This window comes from Tachyglossus aculeatus, chromosome 5 (genome assembly GCF_015852505.1).
Source record: "Tachyglossus aculeatus isolate mTacAcu1 chromosome 5, mTacAcu1.pri, whole genome shotgun sequence".
Taxonomy (NCBI): Eukaryota; Metazoa; Chordata; class Mammalia; order Monotremata; family Tachyglossidae; genus Tachyglossus; species Tachyglossus aculeatus.
In genome coordinates, this window is record NC_052070.1 from 43,420,071 (window position 1) to 43,430,144 (window position 10,074).

General features: G+C 44.5%; 1 non-coding gene across 1 annotated transcript; it reads right to left on the reverse strand.

Moving 5' to 3' along the window:
- Positions 1-9,693: 9,693 nt before the first annotated feature.
- LOC119929211 lies at positions 9,694-9,831 on the reverse strand. The gene has a single exon (XR_005451347.1). It is a non-coding gene; the product is annotated as a small nucleolar RNA SNORA7 (small nucleolar RNA).
- Positions 9,832-10,074: the final 243 nt, after the last annotated feature.

A 10,074-nucleotide genomic window follows, 5' to 3' on the forward strand; every position in this document is an offset into this window, starting at 1 on the left:
AAAATGAGGCACTGTGAGGAGATTAGCGGTAGAGGAGTGGAGGGAGCAGGCTGGGCTGTAGAAGGAGAGAAGGGAGGTGAGGTAGGAGGGGGCGAGGTGATGGAGATCCTTGAAGCCGAGGGTGAGGAGTTTCTGCCTGATGCGTAGGTTGATTGGTAGCCACTGAAGATTTTTGAGAAGGGGAGTAACATGCCCAGAGCGTTTCTGGACAAAGACAATCCGGGCAGTGGCGTGAAGTATGGATTGAAGTGGGGAGAGACAGGAGGATGGGAGATCGGAGAGGAGGCTGATACAGTAGTGCAGATGGGATAGGATGAGAGCTTGAACGAGCAGGGTAGCGGTTTGGATGGAGAGGGAAGGGCGGATCTTGGCAATGTTGCCGAGTTGAGACTGGCAGGTTTTGGTGATGGCTTGGATGTGAGGGGTGAACGAGAGAGCGGAGTTGAGGATGACACCAAGTTTGCAGGCTTGTGAGACAGGAAGGATGGTAGTGCTGTCAACAGTGATGGGAAAGTCAGGGAGAGGGCAGGGTTTGGGAGGGAAGACAAGGAGTTCAGTCTTAGACATGTTGAGTTTTAGGTGGTGGGCAGACATCCAGATGGAGATGTCCTGAAGGCAGGAGGAGATGCGAGCCTGGAGGGAGGGAGAGAGAGCAGGGGCAGAGATGTAGATTTGGGTATCATCAGCGTAGAGATGATAGTTGAAGCCGTGGGAGCGAATGAGGTCACCAAGGGAGTGAGTGTAGATGAGTAGATAAGTCTAACAATATAAGTCAAGAATATGTGTAAGTGCTAGGTGTCTAGAAATAAGTGCTAAGGGCATCTGTTGGATGGACATGAAGGTGGAGCTTAATTGAGCCCCGTTTTTCCTCTCCTCCTCCCCATCCCCCCGGCCCTACCTCCTTCCCCTCCTCACAGTACCTGTATATATGCTTGTACAGATTTATTACTCTTATTTATTTTATTTGTACATATTTACTATTCTGTTTATTTTGTTAATGATGTGCATCTAGCTTTATCTCTATTTATTCTGATGACTTGACACCTGTCCATATGTTTTGTTTTTTTGTCTGTCTCACCCTTGTAGACTGTGAGCCCGTTGTTGGGTAGGGACCATCTCTATATGTTGCCAACCTGTACTTCCCAAGCACTTAGTACAGTGCTCTGCACACAGTAGTGCTCAATAAATATGATTGAATGAATGAGGAAGGTTCTTGGAGAAGATAGGATTTCAGGAGCAACACTATAGCTTAGTTGACAGAGCATAGGACTGGGAGTCAGTAGGACCTGGGATCTAATCCTGGCTCTGCCACATTTCTGCTGGGTGGCCTTGGGCAAGTTGTTAACTTCTCTGTGCCTCAGTTACCTCATCTATAAAATGGAGATAAGTGTGAGCCCCTTGTGAGACAGGGACTGTGTGCAACCTGATTAACTTTTGTCTACCCCAGTGCTTAGAACTGTGCTTGGCACATAGTAAGCTCTTAACAAGTAACATTATTATTATTATTATTATTAGGAGAGCTTTAAATATGGCAAGAGCTGTGTCATGAGTTTGAAGAGGAAGGGAATTTCAGAGAGGAGGAGGGGAGTGAGCAAGGGAAGGGGTCATAGCTGGGAGAATTGTGAATGGGGCAGTATGAGGAGGTGATCATTGGATGAACAGAAAGTGCAAGCTGATAAACAGTGGAGAAGCAGTGTGGCTCAGTGAAAAGAGCCCGGGCTTTGGAGTCAGAGGTCATGGGTTCAAATCCCGGCTCTGCCACTTGTCAGCTGTGTGACTTTGGGCAAGTCACTGAACTTCTCTGGGCCTCAGTTACCTCATCTGTAAAATGGGGATGAAGACTGTGAGCCCCCCGTGGGACAACCTGATTACCTTGTAACCTCCCCAGCACTTAGAACAGTGCTTTGCACATAGTAAGCGCTTAATAAATGCCATTATTCTTATTATTAGCGGGAGAAGAGAGTCGTGTTATATTGTACTCTCCCAAGAGCTTAGTACGGTGCTCTGCATACAGTAAGTACTCAACAAATATGATTGATTGATAAAGAAAGATGGAGAGAGCTGGTAGAGTACCTTAAAACCAAATGTCAGCAGTTTCTTCTTGTTGCAGATAGGACTGGACAACCACTGGAGGTTTATGATGAGTGGAGAAAATATGTGCAGAGTCATGTTTCAGGGAAATGATCCTGGCAGCAGATTGATGCATGTCCTGGGGAGGAGACAGGTTAGAGTGAGGGAGGCCAGTGAGGATGGCTGACCCAGAAATCTGAAATTCCAAATGAAATGATGAGGAAGACCTAATACTATGTCTCTCCTTATCAAGGACTCATTCCTGGGGTCAATAAGACACTGCTAACTCAGCCCACCCACGGGGTTTCAAACCCTTTCAGCAAGTTGCCACTGCAGGCCAAACAGCATCGATACTTTTGACCTCATGAGAGTGGCCAGGTTTCAAAAGGGAAGTTTGTAACAGGAAGCCAGCATGCAGGCCATCGAACGGACGAAGAGAGGTAGGGTGAGAGTCGATTGAAAGTGCTTCCGTTGAAAGGATTTTGCAGGAAGATTTTATTTGGAGGGTGTAGGTGTGAGCACTTCTCCCATGATTAAGCACTGAACCAGCTAATTGGCTTCAGCAATTAAACAAAAAAAAAGCTAGATCCAATTTCCACTCCCTTAAAACGCAATCGAGTCCCAATCTATGAAAAGAAACCAAATGCATTGCAAAGATGAATAGGCTTCTTTATTCCCTAACCTGCCTTTAAAAGCCATTCGAAAGGTAAAAACAGACTTAAATCAAGGGGAGAGCTGTGCTTAATAAAACAGAATTCAGACTCATTAAACTCAGAGCTCTTCTCTTACCATGAATGAGGAAAGAAAACTGCACCACTCGTTAGCTTCTGTCCAGAATTAATCCACATCGAGAAGCAATTACTGTCCGATGGAAGGATCCAAGCTTGGCCAGAGACATTCCTCCCCAGAGGCAAACCCGCCCAAGCCCAGCTCTTCCCAAGACCTTGGGCACAAATCCCTGCTGAGGACAGGAGGCATTGGTTTCTCTCCAGAGAATGATCGTGTCTACCAGAATCCTCGCAAATCTGAGGGGAGTGAAAGTAATGGTATTTGTAGAGTATCCACTGGGTGCAGTGAGCTGTACTTTGGGAAAGTACAGCTGAAACACAACACACATTCCCTGTCCACAACAAAAGCTTTGAACATTCAAAGTTGCAGGAGTGATCTTTAGCAAAAGACCCTGGAGGGACTTTTGGCCACCATTTCAATGTTGCTAGCCATCTCATCCTCCTGTTCCTCCTCCTGACCCTCCTCCTCCTCCTGACCCTACTTTCTCTCCTCCCTTTGAGCTCTGGTGGCTCATCTCTCGAGGGCCCTTCGGTGAATCAGCCTGAGGTGGGTCGACTCTATTAGCCCAGAGACATCGGCCAATCAATCAATGGCATTTATTTATTGACTGATTGATTGAAAATAACACCTGCTGAATGGATCAACCAATCATATTTATTGAGCACTTACTGTGTGCAGAGCACCGTACTAAGAGCTTGGGAGAGTACAATACAACAGAGCTGGTAGTCACATTCCCTGCCCACAATGAGCCTACATTCTGGAGGGGGATAGAGACATTAACCAGTCACTTAACCGCTCTAGGTCTAGGTTTCCTCATTATTAAAAAGAGGATAAGATAGAATGTGTTCCAGGTGGGACAGGGACTGTGTCCAATCTGATTATATAATTATCCAAAGCCCAGAGCTTAGCAGAAGCAGCATGGACTAGTGGAAAAAAACACAAACATGAGAGTCAGAGGACCTGGGCTCTGCCACGGGTCTTCTGTGTGACTTTGAGCAAATCACTTAACTTCTCTGTGCCTAGTTACCTCATCTGTAAAATGGAAATTAAATCCTACCCCTTCCTCTTTGACTGTGAGCCCCATGTGGGATAAGAACGTGTCCAATCTAATCAACTCGTATCTACCTGAGCCCTGAGAACAGTCCTTGGCACATAGTATGTGCTTAACAAGTACAACAATAATAATAGTAATGATAATAATAACTGATTGATTGATTGATTGAAAATAACTCCTGCTGAATGGATCAATCATATTTATTGAGGGCTTACTGTGTACAGAGCACCATACTAAGCACTTGGGAGAGTACAATACAACAGAGCTGGTAGATACATTCCCTGCCCACAACGAGCCTACAGTCTAGAGCAGAATAGAAACATTAACCAGTCACTTAACTGCTCTAGGTTATAATGATATAATAATATCTATATTATTAAAGCAATGATTATCTATATATAATGATATAATAATAACTATTATTATCATTAGCACTTAGTATATTCATTCATTCATTCAATCATATTTATTGAGTGCTTACTGTGTGTAGAGCACTGTACTAAGCACCTGGGAAGTACAAGTTGGCAACATATAGAGACGGTCCCTACCCAACAACCAGCTCACAGTCTAGAAGTATATGCTAAATGAATAACACAGCAACAATGATGACAGTGAGCTTGATGATAATAGCGAGGTGTGTGGACAAGCAGTCCACGCTGGGCTACTGGAGGGAAAGTTAGAGAGGGAGAGACAAAGAGTCAGGGATATGAGATGGTCCATCCCTAAAATGGTTTATCCCTAACCAGTGGGATGGGTGTCCAGGAGGGCAATCAATCAATCAATTGTATTTATTGAATGCTTACTATGTGTAGAGCACTGTATTAAGCATTTGGGAGAGTACAATACAACAGAGTTGGTAAGACATGTTCCCTGCCTACAATGAGCTTACAGTCTAAGGCTTATGAACTTCTAGCAAGTGAATTATTTTGGAGGTTTAATGTAAACGCTAACACTTTCTATAAAGAGACGCTCTAGAGACACTCTCGAGGTTTGGATTATTTCTACAACTCACCAGAAGTGTCTCTGAGTTTTTGACTTTGAACATAGACATAGTGAATTTACTCACATAATAATGATGGCATTTATTAAGTGCTTACTATGTGCAAAGCACTGTTCTAAGCGCTGACAACTGCCTGGGTTGAGACTCAGTAATAATAGAAGTAACTGAATTTAGAGGCGTAGATGGGGGTAGATCCTTGCAAATAATTTTTAAAGTGTACCAGCCTGCAGGGAAAAAAAATGTTTAGCAACCCAACTTCATCTCAAGAGGTACTGAAATAGTTATGATAATTGTGATGATATTTTTAAGCACTTTTTATGTGCCAAAGCATGGTGCTAAGTGCTAGGATGCTGTGATCTGATCACAGAGTCCCTCCAAATGCTCTGGTGCCTTAATCAGAGACAGGACCCTAGAATGACTGGACCATTGCTTTGATCCCTTGGAATTGCTTTAATGGATGATATTGAAGGGAGAGTTTTGCCTCAAGTTCCTGAGTTAAGATCTCCTGGGAGAATGAACCCAAACTAAACTAAGCCTGGAGCGTTGGCACCTAAAACCTATCCCTAGGATACAGTTATCTGACCCAAATGAGTCCAGCTGGATGACTGATGGACATTATAGCCCCGCTCCACATCTGGTGTCCACTAACCATCCTCAGAGATAACGAATTGTGGTATTTGTTAAGTGCTTTTTTTTTACTGGTGTTTGTTAAGCCCTTACTACATGTGAAGCAGTGTGGTGTAGTGAATACTGCACAGACCAGGGAGTTCGAAGGTCATAGGCTCTAATCCTGGCTCCACCACTTGTCTGCAGCGTGATCTTCGGAAAGTCATTTCACTTTTCTGGGCCTCAGTTACCTCATCATGTAAAATGGGGATCGAGACTGTGAACCCCACGTGGGACAGGGACTGTGTTCAATCCGTTTTGCTTCTATCCGCCCTAGCACTTAGTACAGTGCCTGGCACATAGTAAACACTTAACAGATACCATAATGATTATGTGCCAAGTACTGTACTAAGCACTAGGGTAGATACAAGATAATCAAGTCCCACAAGGGGCCCCACAGTCTAATTAAAAGGGAGAACAGGCATTGAATTCCTATTTTACAGATGGGGGAACTGAAGAGAGAGGTAAGCAAATTCTCAACTGAAGTATTCTTCACTTCACTGAAGAGAAGTGAGGCGATTTGTCCAAGATCACAGAGCAGGCAAGTAGTGGAGTCAGGATTAGAACCCAGTTTCTCTGATTCCTAGGCCCATGCTTTTTCCACTAGGCCATGTCATTTCTCTAATGCTTCTCAAAGATCAAGAAAAAATGCTCTCACGATCAACCCACCGGGAAGGAATACAATTCAGAGCACCCAAAACAGACTGGGCCTTCGAGATGGGTAGATGCAATCACCCACAGTGCCAGGGAAGAACTGTCTTGTAAAGGGAAAAACTCCACCAGAGAGGCTTTGATAGCCCAGCTTGCAGGTGCAGAATGACCCCCACTCTCATTAAAATGAATCACTTTCATTTAGTGGTTGCGCATTTGGGAATCTTCACTGAATTGCAAATCCACCATTAGCTGACAGACAGAAAGATGGTTTTCCGGGCCACAGGGCTCCTCTGCCACTTCCGAATAGATCTGTCATCTCAGCTCAGCAGCACAGCTTGATGTCCATTTCAGCTAGGAATGCCCCTCCTGCTTATCAAACTGCTGACCGGAACTCCAGGGAAACCCGCCATCTCACTATACCACCTCCTCATCCTATATAGTTGGGTTTTGGTTGAGGGAGAAGATCTAGAGGTTTGGAGCTTTGAAGAGATGAGTAACAAAATCAGGCAAAGCAAACAATGAGAAGCAGTGTGGCCTAGTGTGGACAGAGCATGGGCCTGGGGGGCAGAAGGATCTGGGTTCTAACCCTGGCTCTGCCACCTGTCCGCTCAGTGAGCTTGGACAAGTCATTTCACTTTTCTGTGCCTCAGTTACCTCATCTGTCAAATGGGAATTGAGATTGCGAGCCCCCTGGGGGACATGGACTGTGTCAAACCTGAACAACTTGTTTCTAACCGAGCACTTAGTTCAGTGCTTGGCACATAGTAAACGCTTAACAAATACCATAAAAAAGATTTAACAGGGTGCATTCAGGAACAGAGCTTCCCTCAGTATATATTGGAAGGAACTTATAATAGTAATAATGATAACTGTGGTATTTTTTAAACACTTAATATATGTCAAGCACTTGCTAAATGCTTTATACATGACCTGGCTCTGCCACTTGTTTACTCTGTGACCTTGGGCAAATTGCTACACTTCTCTGTGCTCTGTTTATCTCATCTGTAAAATGGGGAATGAGACGGTGAGATCCACAGGGTACAGGGACTGTGTCCAACTCCATTTACTTGTATTCACCCCAGCACTTAGTACAGTGCCTGGTATATAGTAAGCGCTTAATAAATACCATTAGTATTAAGCACTGTACTAAGTGCTGAGATTGATACCAGATAAGGAGGTTGAACCCAGTTCTTGTCCCACATGGTGCTCACAGTCTAAGGGGGAGGAAGAACAACCAATGAATCTCCTTATTACAGATTAGGAAACCTAGGCACAGAGAAGTTAAGTGACTTGTCCAAAGTCACCCAGAATTTCAATTATGCCAGTGTAGACTAAAGCCTTAAGGTGGAGTCTACTTGGGCATGAGTGCAAATATACTTCCTGGATCATTAAACAGTAAACCTTGACCCACACCTGAGGTATCCAAATAGCAGCCAACAATACTATAATCCCCAGCCTGGACTGAACCAGGGAATATAGTAGCATCAATGTCAGATCAGCTTCTCCAAGCCCTGGCCATATATATCCTGCAACTCCCTTAACAAGAGCTTGTGATTGAAACAATTAAAGGGATTGTCTCTAAACAGAAGACCTACCCCAGACAGCTGGTCTACCAGGAAAAGGATGGTCAGGCTGATCACTGGACAGGTTGTTGAACATTCCAGTTTACAAAACTTGGGAAGCCACCAAAAAGCAGAACGGTTTTCTCTGGTTGCAAAATGGTCCTTGAAGACTGCCTTGCTAGTCTAGGAAATAGGTCAGGACCATTAAAAGAAAACTCCGGGCAGCAGGCTGTGAGTTGCCTGGGAAATACAGCTGAGCTTTTCAGAGATGGTCAATAAAGAGCACATTGAATTGGAAAATGCATGACCCTGATTAGACTTCTAAACACCTATGGGAGCCCAACCTAAAATTAGAACTGTTCAGACAAAGAGTTTATGGGCTAGGCAGCTGATTCAAGCTTGGAAAGATGTATCCCAGGGTACTTCCAAAACTGGTCATTTTCTTTTGGGCTCCATGAGAGGGTTGGGAAGTTTTCAATAGAAAATTCTATTTTTAACCCGAATTTTCAAAAGATACACCTGCTGGGCCCCAAACTGGCATTAGTGAGAAGGTGCCAGCCAAGGAAGACCCCAAATTGGGGCGGGGTCACATCACCTTCAATCTTTCTCCCCAGATCCCACTGCAGCAACCTTGACATCAACTGCTGTGTAGGATGACCCAGAAAGAATTTTTGGCCTTCCCTCTCTTCTCTCCCAAAGATCAGCCTTCAAAGTGCCTCAAGGCAGATACACCTTGAGGAGGAGCTCCGTTAGAACAGATACTGTGTCTTCTCATTCTTTTGTACACTCCCAAGCAACTTAATACAGTGCTCTGCATACCGTAGACACTCAATAATAACTGTGGTATTTGTTAAACAACTACACTGTGCCAATTGCTGTACTAAGTGCTGGGGTAGATGTTAGATATTTGGGGCGGGAATTGTCCCTGTTCCACATGGGGCTTGTAGTCTAAGTAGGAGGGAGATGGTGATGATCAAGGCAAGGGGATCTCAAGGGCCAGTGTCCAAGTGGGCAACCAACATGGTAAGGAGTTCAGTACAAAGCCGGCCAAGGAAGTAACTGCCCACTGGGCCAACTTTCAACCCATCAGGAGCGAGCACAGTGATGTTTTCTCACAGGAAAAGCACCCTGGATGCACAATCTCAACTGAATGCTTTTGCGTCCTTCCATGCAGAACTGTGACCCCAAGTAATATAGAGAAGCAGTGTAGCCTAGTGAATAGGGTATAGGCCTAGGAGTAGAAAGGACCTAAATTCTAATCCTAACTCTGCCACTTGTCTGCTGTGTGACCTTGGGCAAGTCACTTCAATTCTCTTTGCCTCACTTCTCTCATCTGCAATATTGAGATTAAATCCTACTCTCTCTGACTTAGACTGTGAGACCCAGGTGGGACAGGGACTATGTCCAACCTAATTATCTTGTATCTATCCCAGAGCTTAGTACAGTGCTTGCCATGTAGTAAGCGATGAAAAATACCACAATTGTTATTATTATAATCAGTTTTAAATCAATTATTTATCCTTATTCTATCATTCACAAATATTTTTATGCATGTGTCTGCTTTAGAGTACAATCTCCTTGTTTCTAATGTACTTCCCAAGTGCTGAGTAATGATAAAACTGTGGTAGTTATTAGCTTTAATTATGTGCCAAGTACTGTACTAACATCTGAGGTCTTGTTTTATGCCATCGAGTCATCTCCAACCCATAGCGACGCCATGGACACATCTCTCCCAGAATGACCAACCTCCATCTGCAATCGTTCTGGTAGTGTATCCATAGAGTTTTTTCAGTCAAAATATGGAAGTGGTTTACAATTGCCTTCTTCTGTGCAGTAAACTAGAGTCACCACCCTCGACTTTCTCCCATGCCGCTGCTGCCCAGAACAGGTGAGTTTTGACTTGTAGCAGATTGCCTTCCACTCACTAGGCACTGCCCAAGCTAGGAATGGAATGGATGTGCCTCTGCTTGACTCTCTCTCCTGTAGTCAAGACCGGTAGAGTACTGGAAACTCTCCAGGTGCAACCCTGAGAGGGGAAGCTCTGAGGTAGTCACTTAATAATTAGTTCAGATACAGTAGTAGTAGTAGTGATGATCTGGATGTCTACCTCCATCTGGATGTCTGCCCACCATCTAAAACTCAATATGTCCAAGACTGAACTCCTTATCTTCCCTCCCAGACCCTGCCCTCTCCCTGACTTTCCCATCATTGTCGACGGTACTACCATCCTTCCCATCTCCCAAGTCCACAACCTTGGTGTCATCCTCGACTCTGCTCTC